Below are 19,905 nucleotides of genomic sequence, written 5' to 3' on the forward strand. Positions count from 1 at the left end.
GTAAATTTGAGATGATGCACTGGAGTTTTAGAAAAAATCTGAGTCATAACTTTTATAAAAATAAGTGAAGATGTAACCTTTAATCATTTAAGAATATGTTGACTTGCATGTCTTTGAAAACCAAAAATGCTAAATTACTATAAGTAGTAGGAGTTACAAATTAATACAGAATCATATGCTGTTTTTAAAATACTAGAGACCCAATGCACAAAATTTGTGCAAGAGTAGGCCTTCGCAGCCCCAGTGCCTGCCGGCTGCCTTGATCCCTCACAGCCCTAGCTTCATCTGGAAGGTTGTCTAGAAGGACGTTTGGAAGGTTGTTCGGCCCTCTGGTCTAATTAGCATATTACGCTTTTATTATTATTGATTGTTTACTATGTAAACATCACCGCTATGTTTATATGGAATGATAATCTCATTACCTCCTGTGGAATTGCTACTCTTCCCCTGGTTCATAGGTCTAATTCATGACAATTTCTCTTTCTTTGCTATCATAGGAAAATAATATAACGTATTGCCCTTGCATTTTAAATAGGACCATGGGATATGACAGTTAAGGAATCTGATTATCAAAATGATTTAATAATTTGCTCTAGGTTTATTTACAACTTGGTGATAAAGTCAATGCAACCAAGTTTTTGTTTATTTTTATTATTTGGCTTTTCCATGCTTCATCATTCTACCATTTCTTTTCTGTCCTTCTGGCAATAGCATTTTGGAGTAGTACCTTTATTAAACAGTATTTAGCTTTGGGTAACAATTTGTTTTTCATATGTTCTTCAGAAACTCTTTGAAAGTTTTCTTTATTTGCATAGACTCTTATTTCCTTACTCCCATATCGCCATTAAGTAAAATTCTTTTCTTCATGTATTTATTTAATTGCCAAGAATGTTAGTAATATTTTGTAAGTGTTCTCAGTATTATAACAAATTTGATTTTTCTTTAATTTTCACTGCCATGTGATTGATCCAATTACTGCAACTCACAACTAAAATGGTTTTTAAAATGCTAGTACATGCTATGTGTTTGTTTAAAAAAGTTTTAAAAATTAGTATATTATGCTATAAAAATTGCATATATTTTAATGAATATTCTGTTCCCATCCTCATGTGTTCAATTACATTTCAAAGTAGAAAGCCCTTATAATGTTACCAGGGGAAAACTCAATCTAAAAAACTTATAAAAAGCAATGGATAACATAAGGTAAACATTATTTGAAAGATATAAATGAATTAGCAAAAAAAGCAAGAGAAATTCTCCAGGGCCAGCAGTGGAGATGAGCTAGCTGGAAAGCCAGAATGGGAAGAAGTCTCTATGACTTCAGCTATCCTGGGACACTGCCAGGCTCAGCATCAAAGAGGCTGTCATTGTCATATGATGGGGGCCTGAGAAGGGGCAGGCAGGAAACAGGCTTTGAACTTGTGCAAAGAATCAAGGTTTGACTGAAATTCTCTCAAACAACCAGTCTTACTGAAGGGCTATAACTTCAGTGAAAAAAACAAAAACAAAAAACGAACTTGAAAATCATTCTGGTCACTGTCAAAGACAGACAGTATGAAATCTTTTCTGACTTCAACTGACTGCTGAATGGGATAAAAATCACACCTAAGAATTGGTAACAACAGGTCTGCTTTCAATTTAATGTTGAAATATACAGTTTCTCTGTGTTGCAGGAAACTTCAAGCTAAAAATTTAATATGTGGGATGCTGGGTTTAAAATAACCTTAGGACCCCTGGCAAAACAAATGTAAAATTATGTAGAGAAGCACACTGCTTTCTCAGGCTAATTCAAATCCCATGAGAAGAAAGCCTCCAGGTTTAGGGACCAGCAAAACAACAAATGGCAGAAACAACTCAAGTTCTCAGTTGTTGAATCAGCACCTATAGATGTTAGTTCATATGTTTAAATTATCAAAGATATCAAAATTGAACTGAGCACATAGAAATAGACCAGATCAAAAACAGACAAGGCAGAAAAAGGAATTTATAAAATAAAATAATTATGTAATATAATTATATAAGTTACTAATTATCCTATCTAATAAAAGGGCAATATGCAAATTAAACATCACTCCATCACAAAGATGGCCACGCCCAGTCCCCTCAGCCTCACCTGAATCCCCCAGTCCTGGGGGCGCTGCTGCTGAGAGCGGGCAGTGTGAGTGGTCTGGCAGAAGGCTTGCTTCGTCGCTACGGCAATGCCTTGGCTGTGGAGGGCCTCTGGGTGACAGGGGAGCCGGCCTGTAGCCTCCATGGCCGAGCGCAGGCCCAGAGAGGAGACGGCGGGCCCGCCTCCACAGAAGCAGCGTGGCTCCCTCCTGCCACCCATGGAAGACGCACGGCTCCCGTGGAAGCAGCATGGCTCTTGGCGGTACGCTGCAGTTCCCGCCGGCTCCGCAGAAGTGGCGGAAGGCCTACTGCACGCGATATCATGCAATGGGCTACTAGTATCATTATCATTATAATTACACTAGAGGCCCAGTGCATGAAATTCAAGCACTGTTGGGGGGTTTCCTCAGCCCGGCCTACTCCCTCTCGCAGTCCAGGACCCCTTGGGGGATGTCCACCTGCCAGCTTATGTAATATAATTATATAAGTTACTAATTATCCTATCTAATAAAAGGGTAATATGCAAGTTAGCCATCACTCCATCACAAAGATGGTGGCGCCATCTTTGTGAAGGAGTGATGGTTAATTTGCATGTTACCCTTTTATTATCCTGGGGGATCAGGCCTAAGCTGGTAGGTGGACATCCCTCTCGCATTCCAGGGCTCTCACAGTCCAGGACTCCTTGCTCCTTACCGCTTGCCCACAGCGGAGGCAGGAGAGACTCCTGACACTGCCACTGCTCTTGCCAGCCATGAGCCCAGCTTCTGGCTGAGTAGCGCTCCCCCTTATGGGACCACACTGACCACCAGGGGGCACCTCCTGCATTCAGCGTCTGCCCCCTGATGGTCAGTGTGCATCATAGTGACTGATCATTCTGGTCATTCTGCTGTAACGGTCGCTTAGACTTTTATTATATAGATATGAATGCTTATATAATTGTATAATTATTATTTATATTTAATATTCTTTGAAAGATGTACTCTTTCCAATGCAGTGGCTGGATTAACCAGCAGATTAGATAATATACAGCTAAAAAGTGAATTGGTAAACTGGAAGATAGACAAAGACATGATAAATAGAAAAGTAAGTTTAAAAGATGAGTACAAATTTAAGAGTGTTGCAGAAAGGGAAGTATGATTCAAATATATAATGTGTGAAAAATTTTAGGAGTAATGAAAAGCTTGAATAGTACTTGATTTTTAAACACTCCACAAATGAAATGCTCAAAAATGTACAAAAATTATGCACAAGATGCCAAAATGCACATAGCTGTAATTATATGTACATCAAACATACACATAATGTATATATATGTACATATATGTATACATGTATATATATTAAATGCCCTTCAAAAGAAAATGGCAAATTACATGTGTTATATTCATAAAGTGAACATACTAGAGAGAAATGGATTGATATTGGATTTATAGGAGCTATGTGACTGCATGTATCAACATGGCTAAAGTGCAAAATATTATTGAAACAAAAAGAGCAAATTGCAGACACTATGGAAAGGAAGACACTATGAAAATTTCCAAAATTATAATATCCTATTGTCTTGTTTTGGAGTCATACACGTGAAGTAGCATTGTAATCACATTGAAAAGAAGGACAAATGCCAATTTCAGCACCAGTCCTAACCTAGCGTGTGTTGTGTGTGGGGGTTCGTGTTTACTGAAATAATCAAATAAATAAAATCACAGTGTTTTTAATGCTCTCATTCTTTTCCTGGGTAGTGTGTGTGTGCGTGCGTGCGTGCGTGCGTGTGTGTGTGTGTGTGTGTGTGTGTGTTTCCATTATCTTCTAAGCCTTTAGGTGTGACATAGTTAATCACTTTATACAGTCCTGAAGATAGTAGCTTGAAGTAGACAACACTTGAAGAAGGTTTGCTCCCAGAGGAGGAACTTAAAAATGAGATAGAGTAAAAAGCAACAGAGGGTTGTTGTTGTTTTAAACATGTTTGTATGTCTAAGGGAATGGCCCATTTCAAAACTGAATTCTTGAGCATGTGGAAGAGTTCAGAGCACAAGAGGCCTCCTCCTTTAGCTAGGAGCTCTCCACCCTTGACTAATTATCACGGCAGCTGCCATCTTGTCTGCCCAGCGCCTCTCAGTTTCACCCAAGGGCATTTCTGTCCATCGTTTTGTGCAATCCTGGTAAGGTAGCCAATATAAATGCATTTCATTTGATATTACAAGCTGCAAGCATATAATCCAAGTTAGGTAGAGTTTTTAGGCTAAGGCTAGACCTACAATGATTCAACTGTTTAAAAAACATAAAGTTTTGTGTGTTTTTTTCTGTCCCACATAAAAATCCAAGATGGTCTGCTTTACAAGGTCATTCAGAGACCTAGGGCATTTGCCTCTTGTTTACCCTCCATGAACTAGGGCCTTAACCTTGTCTGTTGGAAAAAGCTGAGTTTCAGACACACTTACGTTACAGCTGAAGAGAGGGTGGCAGGAACAGGAGGCGCTTAGGCATCAGGACAGGCTGGGGCAGGTCCACATCACTCACACTGGAGGAGAATCTTGTCAGGTGGCCATGTGTGGCCGTAGAGATAGCTGGGAGCTGCAGTCAGGAGCTTGAGAAGCAGATCTTTGTTGGGCAACTTATGCTCCTCATCTCACTAAGTCCATTCTGCTTTCTCCCTGACTATAAATCTTGACATCATGACACAGCAGTTAGGAGTGCTGAGAATAAACGGAACTCTAGTTTCTGGTTCATAGATCCTTGCAGAGCTCTGATTCCAGTCTTTTCTGATGTGAGGCTTCTCTGCTTTCCCTGAATTCTTTTAGCCTCTTCAATATGTACTCTCTATTATTCAAGTTAGTCAGATTTGCTTTATGTGGTTTGCGTAATAACAATTACAAACAGAACATAAAAGGAAGTGACTCTCTTTAATGTACAATGTATTGGGGTCCTATCTGTAGACAAAACATTTGAATGTACATACTCATAGAACTTCCAACATAAAAAATGCCCCATTAACTAAATACTGCACTTGTTTTGAAATAATAGGTGTGTTTTTTAAAAACACTGGTCATTAATATAGTTTTATCACTTCCTACTGTGTTTGTGTTCATTAGTATCTTAATTAAACCTCTAATTTAAATGTATATATGTACATATGACTTAAGTGTATGTGCAAACATATTTTAAAAATGTAACTTATGTAACTTTATTGCCAACTTAATTTGACTTTCAGCTTACATGTTATTGAATTATAGTTTTTTGTATATCAGGTCTATTGGAAAAGAAGCTTTCTTTCTAGAAAACTTATTTATATATTCTTAGTTTGGGTATTTAAGTTGTTCACTATAATGAAATAGATGTCTACTTAATTGCCAAAGTATAAAACTTATATGTAAGTTTTCAGAACTAAAAATATAGGTCCCTTGGGACTTTTATGTTGTATATTTTGAAACACACGCATTTTACTTATCTACTCTAAAAATAAGGACCTTTATCATTGGGGGATATGTACTTTTTATTTATGTATAATTTTTATTATCAGATGAGGAATGATGCTACTTCACTGAAATTGCTCTAAACTGACACATATTTCAATATTAAGTGATGTTTTAATAATTTGTAAATGGTTTATACCACAAGAATATTAATAGAGGTTTATTGAGTCCTATAATTTATGATTTATGTTTTTTTTTTCTGGGGAATCTGCCATGATATTGATGAACTAAAGTTCAAAGATTAGATAAACACTAAGAAAATGAGCATTTAGACATCTAGTATGTTAGGAACATATTTTCTGTTTCCCTAAAATAATACAGTTATTTGAATTTGGGAAGATAAGTTTTATTAAGAAAAACGAAACCAGTTGTTTATTTTCTGTCCAATTCTTCTCTAACTTAGAAAGAAATAGTTTCTGAATTCTTAGCTAAAGGGGGTTGTAAATAAAGGCACCAATAAAAATAGTTTTAAAATGAATTAGTAATACTTTTTCTCCTCTCTTCAAATGATCATAGTGAACTAAATTATGAAAATATCACTGATTTCTACAAACTCAGTTTTAAATTAAAATCTAAAAGTCTTTTAAGCAATCACGCACAAAGGGTTACAAATATAAATTCTTTTGTTATTTTCAATATAAGTTGTTATCATTTGGTTGGATAGCCTTATAATTTTAGTATATCAAGCCACTTTAAATGCAAATTCAAATGACTATATGCAATTTGCATACATTTATGGTTATTCAGTACATAAATATGTGGAAACTTAAAAATAAATATTAAGTCATACTTTTAAAAATATTTTTCTCACTTTCTGATATTAAAAAATATATGACCCATAAATTTAAACTATTGTTTGGGAAGGGAAAATGTGACCATATTGAATTTGCTCAAATTTGGAATTGCATAAAGAAATAAAATCCAATACTGATATGAACATACTTTGAATAAAGATACTAGTTACTTAAAGGGCATTTGGCTGAAGAAATTGACAAATGAACTTGTTAGACATGCTATCAACAGCAGCTTTTACATCCACTTGATACAAAGTTCTTCCAGGAGTTTTCTAAGAAAAGTAAGATGCCTTTTGGATGGATGGGTTCATCCATAATTTTTATTTTGATTCAGAGTTTCAGTATTATAATAAGCTGTAAGCATCTTCAGAACTTTATATTTTTCAAATTGTGGCTCATATTTAACATGAATCTTGGCTTACTCCCAATTTCTGACTCAATATATTAATAAATCATATTATGTTCATATATAGTATGTTTTTTTCCAAATCATTAACATAACTGACAGCACATTTTTATATGCCTTCCTGTCCTCTTCTGGGAAGTATACATGAAAGAATGTCAAGAATATGAGAAGCTTGAAAAGTTCAATGGTGTCTTAAACTCACTGTACTGAAACTGATCATTGATAGAGAACAAGGTATCTCTGCAGTTAATATCATGAGTTTGGCAAAAAAATTCACCTTCTATTAATAATGAAAAAATGTCTTTGTTGAACCAAATTCTGTTTAGTAGAGTGTGATTTATATGCCTGGTTTAAAAGAACACCTTAGTGAGTGCAGGAGGTATCATAATAGATGAGAATAGTTTTTGCTTGCTTTTCAGAGATAATGCCAAACAAGTTCTAAATTATTTTTCAGGAATTTCTCATGGAAGCACAGATAAGGCCTCCTAAATAAGAACGCAGGACTAGTGACATTTAGGAGGGTTATTTGTTATTGATGGGTAAAGGAAATCCCAATGTTGTCTCCAATAATAAAAGACACATCATGGTCTTTGATGATTCCACTCACCAAAAATGTTTGCAGTGATTTCTTTATATCAAGGATCAAAGATCTCAAACAATATTCAATTTTCCAAAACATGTTTCTATCTGGTCCTTCAGAGCATCTCTACCTATAACCCTGGAGGTTACCACCTGTTCTCTACTTCTCCAGATTTTATCTTAACAGGTGATATAGCGAGAGAGGTGAGGCTGCTGGAACACATTAGGACAAAACACCACCGCTTGTGGTTTTGAAGTTCTGGGTAGAAAACAAAAAACATGGAAGTAGACGGTCCTTTCTTACCATGCTCTAGAGCAGTGATGGCGAACCTATGATACGCGTGTCAGCACTGACACGCGTAGCCATTTCCGATGACACGCGGCCGCTGAGGCGGCCGCATGCCGAGGATGAACATTTGCTGCTCCTGAGGATGAAACATTTGCGAAATAATGTTTTTTCCTCAAAGTGACACACTACCCAAGTTATGCTCAGTTTTTTGGCGAAGTTTGACACACCAAGCTCAAAAGGTTGCCCATCACTGCTCTAGAGCAAGGTTAAATTATAGAAAAACAAAGTAAAGACTTGGTTTTGTAAATGATAAGTAATAGTAGTTGGTTTTTAGGGACAAATTTATTTTATTTTAAGTAGAGAGAAAGGAAAATATCTAATGATATAATAGCAAATACCTTCATGATCCTGGTATCTCCTATGCCAGGTAAATATCTAATGAACAAAATGAATTGATCAACAAAATAAGACCCAAAGCATGGAGGCATGGAACAGACTGACATACCTTGATGTGGGGTTGGGGGGATGAGAAGAGATAAACCAAAGAACTTATATGCTTATATGCATAGACCATGAATATGGGCAGTAGGGTAGAGGATATCTGAAGGGGCAAGTAGAGGCTGGGAGGAAGGGGATAAAGGGGGGAACGTGGGAGATATATGTATTACTATTAACAATAAAAATATATTTAAAAAGAAAAAAATATTTCAAGTACCCTGGCAGTTTCTCAGATGTAGTCACTATTCCCCTCCCATTTATCCCTCATCTGAAATAATAACTAAGCCATGTTATACTGAATTTTTCAGTGTTAAGAAAAAGGTGAAAATACAGATTCTTTTTGGATGTTTCCTAGTAAATATATGAGACATTCAGTTGTACTTAAATCTGAAAAATACATAAGAAATGGTGTTCCCCTGACATAATTAGAGCATGTCCTTTATTTGTGGTTATATAGATTTGGTCCTACTATATATTTATTAGGATTTTATAATATCTGGGCTTAGCATTTAGAAAGCAAGATACTGTATTATTATTTGAGGATTGTTTGGGAATAAGAATACTCTGTATGCAGGAGCAGTATTTAAGGCATTTTATCACTATTTTCATTGCAGCTATGCTTTCCTTTAACTTTCCACTAGAAATAAGTTTTTCAGCTTTAAAAATTACAGAGATGTAGACAAATATATGATGACATGTTTTGCCCAATTATTTCTAGTGTTTCAGATGATAATTTCAAGATAGAGACACATATGCACACAAGGAATGAATTCATTGGAATAATTCTTCCATGAGCTTTCTTTTCTGGCACAAACAGCTAATTATTGCTTCTATTCAGACTGATTCCCTTAAGCTAATAGAGATGACCTCATGCCCTTTTACATATCATCCCTGACATAAATTTGACTCATTTAATTGCAAAAATAGTATTTTTGCTTTTCCTTAGAAAATAGAGTGGTTTTATTTTTGCATATTTACCACTTCAAGGATTTCTGCAGCGGAGGTGAAGATTCTGCATAGACATATAAAAAGCATCAGTAACAAAACGGGAAAAGAACATCTTAGAAGCAACCAGTAAAGGTCTTGGTGTTTCTAACAGGGCAGTGTCCAGAATATCTTCACAAACACAGTTGAGTTGAATCAGACTGAGTTCCCCTTGGATTCTTTCTTCATGGTCAACATGTCTGATGCCCATTGTGTTGCACAAACTCTAGGATGGATCGAGTCCGTGCTGAAGTGGTGGGCTAAATCACACTCATTGTTAACCTTGCATCTCTTTTTAGTTAAACCATTTTCATAACTTCATTTTTGCATTGTCTTTTCTGAAAATAGTCTTAATCTAATAAAATTGTTTTCAAATATATTTCTTAACATTTCTCTAAAGTCTATGTACTTTTATTCTTGTTGGTAAAGTGTGTGTTGCATTTTAATGCATTTCTCATCGGTTAGCATTTGGTTAAGCTATAGCATATTCTGATTTCCAGAGACGGTATCAATGTTAATGTTCAAGGATGTTTATCTGCTCCATCCCGCGGTCTTTGATATATCATGTAGGTGATGCAATAATAACAAATGGGGTCAAATATATGGTGATGATGGTAACTATAGTATATAAAGATATTGAATTATAATCTTATACACCTGAAATTTATGTAATGATATCAATCGTTACCTCACTTAAAAAGGAAACAAAACGAAAACTGAAACAACAGAAAACCTTAAGAAAGGAAGTGTAATGATATAGTCTTGGGATCAGTGGGGCAGGACCACTGATCTTAGAGGAATATAAAGCAGGTCATTCAGAGCCCTGGATAACTACATCAAAATCCACCCACTCCTGCTTTCCTCTTATCAGGTACACCTTGTTTTGTGCTCTTTCGTGGACATTTTGCACATTTAAGTCCAGTCCCACCTATATTCTCTGGTTTACCTAGTATCCTCCCATGTTCCAGGTTTCTACCTCACCTCCTATATGCCCCATCCCTCACTGTGTGATTCTGCTCCCCTCCCACCATTTTTCAGGAGAAAGACTAAGAGACACACACTGACTTCATGCAGCCACAGTTTGCTTCTACAGCCCCAGCTAATGGCATGTTGGGAATCCTGGGGGCCCCCGCAGCAACCATGATTTGCATTTTTTGAATAGCACTTTCTGCTTTATATATATAGCCTGTTATGCACTATCTATTGAACAATTTCAAAACCAGGTCAGGTGCTTCATTTCTTAATAAAGTTGGATGAATGTCATTGATCCACATAAGAAACCCACATATCAAGGGCATACAACTGTACTAAGTGCTGAAAAGAGAAAAAGTGTACATATACTTGCCTCCAAGGATTTTACAGTATGCTGGGGGTTGGGATATCAAATATGTATCTGCTCCTTCATGTCCTATTTCTCACTGCTCCATGAACAACACCAAGTTCTGTATCCCTGGAAATATTTTTCAAGGAAAAAACTACCAGGTACTTTTTTCAGCTTTGAATATTAACTTACAATAATCTGTTTTCTTCCAAGGTCTGATACATGAGCTTGCTAGTATTTAAAAGGTTGCAGAGTGGAATTGTTGAGTAAATATGTTCTATATGAAGATGATATCATCATTTCAACATCCCTGGATCATGGATGGGCTGTTTTTGTATTGACTGAAATATGAGGGGGAAACAGAATAAATATTAGAAAGAATTGAATTTGTTCTACTTAATAGTATCATATTTATTTATATTTTATAGGTATTAAAGTTCAAATTTCATGATCAATGACTTAAAAACAGGGGTGGGAGTGTCCAGCCAGCAGGCCATATAAGGCCCTCAAAATAATTTGGTCTGGCCCTGCATTAGGGGTGAGTTAATTATTTGACCAAATATGGCAGGCTAATTTTAAAGTAGATGATTTTGTGTGGCCCAGGAATGACGTTATAAATATCCAAATGGCCCTTAGCAGAAAGAAGGTTCCCCATCCCTCTCTTAAAAGTACTATTGCCTTTGCAACCACCAATATCATGTTTACTAGTAGTGTGTAGCAGTTTATAGATACTCTGCAGTGAGAGTCTGGGCTCATTCTGGCTCCAAAATTGACTGGTGTGTATGTGCTCTTAGTAAAAATGCTTCCTTTTCTTCTTGATTCCCTCATATTTAAAAATCCTAGGTGGATTCATAACCTAATTTATCTCCAATGCTTCATCAATCAAGGACTAAACATCAGCTTCACTGGGTTATTGATTGGATGAAATAAGAGGGCACATGTTTTCTGCTGGGGGAAGTGCGGAAAGCATGGTACATGCTTCAGAACTTTTGCAAACACGTTTCCCCCCCTCCTCTCCACCCCCCCCCCAACTTTGCCCCCAGCCCTGCGTGTGGCATTTTTGAAGAGAGCTAGAAGCAGATGAGACCTGGATGTGTGGCGTTTGCACAAACCCTCCTCACACGTAATTACCACGCTTCCCGATGGGCTTGCTTGGCAGCTTCTAATGCACAGAGCGACTTGTTTCATTAGGTGATATTTTCCCTTTCCCCTTCCTCCTCATCTTTCATACATCCTGTCAAGATGCACAGGAAAGTTTCTGTGGACTTCCCTGTGGATCCCGAGGGTGTCAGAGGATTAAGTATAAAATAAAATTGCTGTTTTTCCCTTTTCACACAAGAGCCATCCATTCAACCGAGAGAGACGCAGCCGCCTCTCCCAGAGCACCTCGGCGTGCAGTGAAATATTGGTATTCGAATTAGAGCCTAATCAGGAGAAGCAGAGCAAGTGACGTGTTTCAGCCTCGTCTTTTCTGTAGCCAATTACCCCCGACTCCCAGTGTTCATGTCTTCCATGCACTTGCTTTAATTAGCGCTTTAATAGCCCCGGCTTCAGAGAGTGGGTCCGGGAGAGAACTTTTCCCAAAGCTGCCAAATGGTCACAAGCAGGAGGTGATTAAATCGAGACTGAAGCACGCTTCTCTGTGTCACAGTGCGCTCACCAGGATGGGCTCCCAATAACTCCTGACCGCAGGGATGTGATCTGTCAGTAAATGCATCTGAGCAACTGCCTGGCACCATTAACCACTGTCTGCATACTATCGATTAGATCAATTTCCATAATAAGGGTATTGACTCTCCATTAAGCACTGGTTTATGTTGGATGGGGAAGAGAAATATTTGTGCAGAGATTATTGTTTTATTAGCCTTCAACCAGGAAGGAAAACAACACACCACTGTGCTTCAACTTTTTATTAGCGCTTCACGTCTTAATTATGGATAGGCTCACTGGAATATACTTTGCTTAGAGGTTTAACCTTTTTCATCACATACACGGATTCAATTTCATGCAAGTTGTGTTGATAGCCAATAATTAAAACAAGAAGAAAACCTTATTTCAATGCATCTCATGGGAGTTGATGTAGTAACTTCCTTAATGCAGTGTTAAGAAACACAGCCTCTATGGAAATTTGGTGATTCATTCTTCTAAAACTGGGTAGGTTTATTTTACTTATTTTTGTATTTAACATCAGGATGTAAATTACAAAAAATGTGACAAGAAGTCACTTTTGTGGTTTTTTATTTTTTGGAGGACATAAAATAATGGTGTACCTCACCATCTATGTCATTTTATATACAGGATAGAGTCTTCTATTTAATACTTGTTTCTCCATAAAATACAACTTGCATTAAACACTGCATTACTCCTTTGGTTTAAGGAAGTATTCTACCTAACTTCTTTGAGTCAATTTTTTTCTCCTAGTATGTACCAAGAGCATACAACATATTTAATTTAAAAAATTTTCAAGTGGGAGCAGTATTAATAAACTAAAATCCTCTTATGCAAAGTTCAAATAGTCGAATGGAGATCTTTAAAGATTAATTACATTCAGTACCTGCTAAAAACAAATCAATTGCTTTGCCAGAATGAGAAAAGCCTGCAAGGTGGGTGATTGAAGGGTGCTGTCATGAGGGGCTGTACCGTGCCTTGTGGCAGTTGTAGTGATGGGCTGTGTGTGCCCTCCAGTTCCGCTGGGCAGTAAACATGGGAAATGAGGTTAAGATAAAGGGGTGGGGTTAAGTATTGGTCATAGTAAATTTTTTTTTTCAATATAGACGACACTCCTGTTTTTTCTGATTTTGAAATTACAACCTGTTCATATAAAACAAAAAACAGATTTAAAGGAAAGCATGAATATGATGTGTTAATATTTAGTGTAGCCAAGAAGATATTTTCATGGACATGTACATACACAGAATTATGCACACATGCACATACACATGAGTCAGTGTGAATAGAATATTTTATTTTGGGGGGAGGCATTATAAAATCTGTGAGGAAGTATTCCCCTTACAGATTTGAGTGTTCCTGCAAATGAGGATATTTTCTTAGCATAACCATTGCATGCTCATCAAATCAGGAAAGTGGATATGATACTATGAGCTGATCTGCAGACCATACACAGATTTCACCAACTGTTCTGAGAGTGTCCTTCCTAGCAAAGCTCCAGATCATGCCGGCATTCAGTGTTCAGGTCCTTCTTGTCTTGTTAAATCAGAAACAGTTTCTCGGTCATTTTAAATATTACGAATAGTGGCCATCTATTAATAGAAAACCTTTCAGTTTAATTGATTTTTTTTTGGCAAGAATATGCAGAAGGGATATCATGTCCTTTTCAGTGTCTTATTTCATGAGGTCAACTTGCTCCATCACACTGGTGGTGTCAGCTTTGACCAAGGTGCTCAATCTCATGTGTGTCCATTGACAAGTTAACATTTTCTCTTTGTAAATCCTAAGCTGTGGGTGATTTAATATAAAGTTTCACTCCTCAAACTTTCCTCTGTCTTTTTACCATCCATTGAGGATTCTTGCTTTAATTGTTATTGGGATGATCGACGGATTGTGGTTTTCTAGTTATAGTATTCTTCCTCTAGTTATTAATTGGTTTTTACTGTAAGGAAAAAGCTTCCATTCCCTCTACTTCAGGTGACAGCCCCTTGCCCATTAAGTAAATTAAGTCACTAATTAAGTGCAGAATCATGGGTCCTCATTTTTATGATGCGCTGTCGCAGACGTGACTCCTGGGAGCACATTCAGTCTGACTTCTGCACCGTTGGGCATGTGTCTATGAACCTGTTACAACATGTTTTGGAATCTCTGTGTATTTTCCCATCCTATTTGAAATTGGTCATTTCCTTGAGGTTCTTTTGGTGGAGAATGAAATTAAGAAACCAAGACGTGGGCTCTGGACGGATCATTTGCACTTGGGTGTAATTGTTTCTAGGCCCTTTAAAAAGCTGGCAAATCCAGAAAAAAAAAGATAATATGTCTATTCACATACAGAAATGAACATTTAACTGGGGTTTATGTGTTTCTGCAACACACAATCACAATACTCTATTAATAGGTACTGAACACTATGAATTCAAACAGATATCTCTAATTCCAATCAAACACAAGGTTGATTATAGAATTCCACATATCCATATTTGTAACTCTCTTTCCGATAGTGAGGAGGAAACTTGCTCCCAGTATCAGCAATATATATACCTACCGGTATTTGCTTAATCTCAGGATACACAAGGAAATAGTTTTAGGATTGGCAGTCTATGCCTCCGCAAAATTAATGTATAGGCAGTATTTTAAAAACTGTATCTTTTCAAATTGTAATAAAATTACTATTTTGTGGAACATAGAATGTTTAATATGGAAGAAAAACCTTAAGTTCTTTGTGGGAAGAAATTATTTTTTACATAATTTGTATCCCCCAAGTAAACAGTCAGAATATTACATAATAGAATTTGTAGAAGAAAGGTTGTTTTTCCAATATAAATCTAAACTTTGTGGTAGAAGGTTAATCTCAGTTTTCAATGTGGAAGGCTTTGAAGATTTAGAGAATCAAACTGGAGGGATGTTGGGACAGGCCATGAGGCTGATCCTTTTGGGAAGGGACTTTGCATGGCTCGCTCTCAGTTGCCTCCTATGACGGCCCACGCTTGGCTGCCAGTCTGCTCTCAGAGACTCTTACTCCTCTGCAGCAGAGCAGCCAGGTAAGGCTCATCACAGACACTGAGTTATTCATAAAACATTCTACACAGTGCCCAGCGCATTGTACTTGAGATATAAGCATCTGTAACATAAAAATAATAAATGCAAGAGACAATAAGATAAGTATGCTCAACTTGTTAAAAGAAAAGGAAACAAGAAATAAAGACAAGATTCAAACTGTACAAAATAGATGTTAGAATTTACTTAAATTTATAGACTTGGGGGAAAAATAGACACTGGCATAATTGAAACTTCAGTGATTGAATTAAAGTCATTTAGGAAATGGAATTACAGACTAGCAAATTGGAAAACAGCACTGAAGAAGCCACATAAAATGCACAATCTGGGGAGGTCCGTTCACACTCATAGATTTGTATATTTATCACATATTCTGGCAAATGACAGCAATATATCTTGTTACAGCAGAGCCCTCATATTGTGACAATGTTATGAGAGGAAAATAAGTGTTTTGAGAAATAGATGCCATTTAAAATTTTGCACAAAGGTAAGTTGGAAGTGCTGTGACTGGGGAGCATGAAGCTCATTAAGTAATATATCCATGAACACTACCCACTGTGCTCCTCGGCAAACAGCATGCTTACCTAATTAAAATAATTGCCAGGGTTTCTTTTAAAGTGACCCCAACTCAAAGAACTCAATATGAAGATCTAGTAGGAAAAATATAATTAGAAAGGTATAAGGTGAAAGACAGAAGTATATGTTGGATCATATGCAGAGAGAAAAAAGGGTAGGGAAAATAAATAGCTAAACATGAATATTTTTTAAAAATAGAGACTGTGGCCAAGAATTTTCTTTCAGTTATATCATCAGCGTTTTGAAAGTGAGTCTGATAAATAAAAAAATCCAACATTCATGGCCCCCTGGTTTGAGAGGAAGCATTAAATTAGTAAAAATATTTTTCACCTCACATAGCATTGTTTTTCTCTTTACATGAAAACCTGTCTGAGTGTTTTATTTTTAAGTATAACTATTTAACTGTCAAAGAAAAAAACAAATGTGCTCTAGCTAAAATAAACAGGAAACAGGAGCCTTACTTTTCAGGGAAATTGCACTTTGCCAGATGTCTCGATAAATGGGGATAGAAAGAGACATGACTTAGGGTGGTGAGCGTGCGGTGCAGTGTGCAGATGATGTATTATAGAACTGTGCACTTGAAACCTGTGTGGTTTTTTCAATCTCACCCTAGTAAATTCAATTAAAAAATGATCTGTTCTAACTCTGACAGTCCCCATTTCAAGCAGGGTTCTCAAATGTGACTAGTCCATGGAGAGCTTTGGGGAATGCATGTATGGGAAGAACAAGTTTCATGGCCATGGCATTAACATATACAGTGTAAATTATGTGGGTATTTAGAGTCCCATTCTAATGAATTTAATGTATTTAAAAAATAGTATCCCCAGTTACGAAGACATTATCACCACCCCACCCCAAGATGCAGTGTGCTACAGATCAACAACATATCAACCAAAAGGCTAAAATTAAGTTTCATTACTGCAACTTATTTAAGTTAACCCTCTGAAATATATTTTAATTTCTCTTTACTTCACATCCCTTTGTCACTAATAGGGATATCATTGCATTAGGTCATTTAGTGAAACAATATTAAATGATTCATAAGTGCTTGTCTAATAGGAGTATTATTGATGAATAAAGAAATGGTTGTCTAGCTGGTGTGGTTTAGTGGTTGAGCATCGACCTATGAACCAGGTCACATTTCGATTCCTGGTTGGGGCACATGCCCGGGTTGCTGGCTCGATCCTATGCAGAAGGCAGCTGATTGATGATTCTCATCATTGATGTTTCTCTCTCTCTCCCTTCCTCTCTAAAATCAGTATATATTATGGTGAATAATATCTGCTTTGTTTGGGCATGATTAAGGGAGTTGCAGAGACTCATGCAAGGATCTAAAGCACATGACATGATATAGATGTGAATGCTGAGATTGGTACTAAAGAAAGCACATTCACATCAACTCAATTAGGTATAGTTTGTACTCACCGTGATTTCCCCATAAAGTTGAGCACCATCCTATGCATTGGACAAGCTTGCTACTACCCTAAGGAGGACGTTTCTCAAAATGTCACTAGCATCATAGATGTGCTTTTAATGGTCTAACTGAGAAAGCAGTGTAAATAGAAATTGACATATTTACTCCCTGAGTACTTATTGCTTGTCAGTGTCTAGGTATATTACTACTGCTGGAGAGAGAAAAAACAATGCTTGTCCCTAAAGGTCTGTGTGAACGTAAAAACCAAAATGTCCTTTTCCTTTTTAGTCCCTAAATAGGTAAGTCCTTAAAGTCAGACAGTAAACTGTTCACATGCATAAGAGTTAACTGTGCTTTTCAGTGTTTACTGCCAAAGTGATAGTTGAGAATCCATAGAGATTCCTTCTTAGCCTGGGTTTTATTTGATGATAAGATGTCAACAGGCATGTTCTAGAATAGGAAGGCCTGAGTTTCACATTGCAATTGCTTCCAAAAACTGTGGCACATCTATACAATGGAATACTATGCAGCTATAAAAAGAAAGAACTTTTACTATTTGCAACAGCATGGATGGACCTAGAGAGCATTATGCTAAGCGAAATAAGCCAATGAGACGATATCACTCATATGTGGAATCTAAAGAACAACATAAACTGATGAACAAAAATAGACCCAGAGACATAGAAACATTGAACAGACTGTCAAGCCTCAGAGGGAAGGCAGGAGAGGGGTGTGTGTGGCGGCGGGGGCGGGAGAAGAGATCAACCAATGAACTCATATGTGTATATGCATAACCTATAGACACAGACAATTGGGTGGTGAAGGTTTGGGGGGTTGGGAGAGGTCAATGGGGGAAAAAAGGGACATATGTTATACTTTCAATAATAAAGATTACTGGTAAAATAAAAAAGAGGAAAGGAAATATCATACCTGAGTCAGGTCCTGGGTAGGCAGCATCAGAAGGCATCACTATCAGTGTGCCTCAATGGGAACATAATTTTTTTCCATCTTCTGTGACTTTCTTGAGCAGAATCTGCCAATAACTTGATTTATCCAGAGAGTCTATCATATCAAGCAATAGACGCAAGTGTCGTCAATCATTTCCCCTAGCCAGTATGCTAGACCCCAGAGCCAGTGTCTAAATGTAACAACATATCACTCTGCCCAACCAACTCTCTGTTCTCTCTCCTGATTAATGTTCATAACTCTATCTAAGAAAAATTAAAAACGACACCACGCTAAAATGACTGCACTTTATTGTATAAAAGCATTAAGTTACTAATGTCTGTCAGACGTCAGAAGTAATACAATAAAAAAGGACATGTGTATAGAGATTACCTAGAAGACACTACAAACATCCTATTTTAAAATCAGTTCTATACATAGGAGCTCTGAACAATTTTTTTTTTGGGGGGGAATATTAAATAATCACGTCCTGCTTAAGGGCTCATTTACTAGATGACACTCTTTTACCCGACACTTGAGAGAAGAGGGGATAGGAAACTCATTTCTGATTCAGTCAACTGAGTCACTATTTTAAAATCTCCGGTGCAGTTCATTTCATACCTGGACTGAGATCTTATGATAGACTCGTTAGGTTCTAGGTTGCCATGGCAACAAGTCATTATTTCCCAAAGTAATTTGACACATCTCAAGATTTTGGCCCTTCTGTATTCCTATCTGGTGCTACAAAGAAAAAGTGATAGTTAACTTTAGAACTATTTCTAGTACAGGCAGCAAGGGAAGATGACAATACTTTTTTTTTTTTTTTTTCAAAATTGCTAGCCCTAGAGGAAGCTTAATTGAGATTTTTAGGCAAAGTAGTCTTTGGGGGCATAAATCATACTGAGGCCACATTTATTTTTTTTTTAATCTTACAGGCTCTGAGGGAAAATTGATATATGATCAGTTGCATTTTTTCAATTAAAACTAAACACAATTAAATGTAATCCATAAACGCACTTAACGCTTCATCTTCTAGTTATAATGACGAGTCATGTTACTGGCCATTTGCTGTGTGACAAACCAGCTATAGTGTTTACCCACACTGCCTTAGCTAATGATCCACTTTTTACCTTAAAGGCTTAGAGATAAGGATCAAAGTAGATGTTATATAAGGAATAATTTTGATGATAACTGACAAGTTCACTTGGAAATCACCTCATAGTTACCCAGGCACCAAGGCTATCTACTATTTTCTCAAGCTTTAAGAAGTGAAATAATTGGCTAAACTACATTCTGCTATCTAAATATATTAACTCATTAATTCATCATGTGTAAGGCATTGTACTAGATATTTCTTTATCCTTTTTTAAATCCATAATTCTGTGTTGCTGATGGTATAAATCTATTGTATAAATGTGTGTCTTTTGTATAAATCTATTGTATAAATGTGTGTCTTTAGACTCAGTACATTAAATACATTTTTTATTGTTAATATGTGAGAACTAGAATTTTAATATAGTCCTTTATGATTGAAGTGTTGGGATTGTTGCCATGGTGATATGTCTTCCAAGCATCCCTTTATTGACTCTGATTAATTATGTTGTCACCTCATGATTCTGTGAGAATGGAGCCCTAGGCAGGTATATTTTGCTGAGTAGAGAAGGAAAAGGGAAGTTTAAAGAAAAACAGGGACAGTTCCTGAGTAGAGTGCTCTAATGGGGGTACTGGTCACTAGTAATCAGCCCATAACTGGGCTCTTGAAAAGCAGTCTATATACAGGGGCATAGGAGACCAG

This window comes from Cnephaeus nilssonii (assembly GCF_951640355.1).
Source record: "Cnephaeus nilssonii genome assembly, chromosome: 11".
Lineage (NCBI taxonomy): Eukaryota > Metazoa > Chordata > Mammalia > Chiroptera > Vespertilionidae > Cnephaeus > Cnephaeus nilssonii.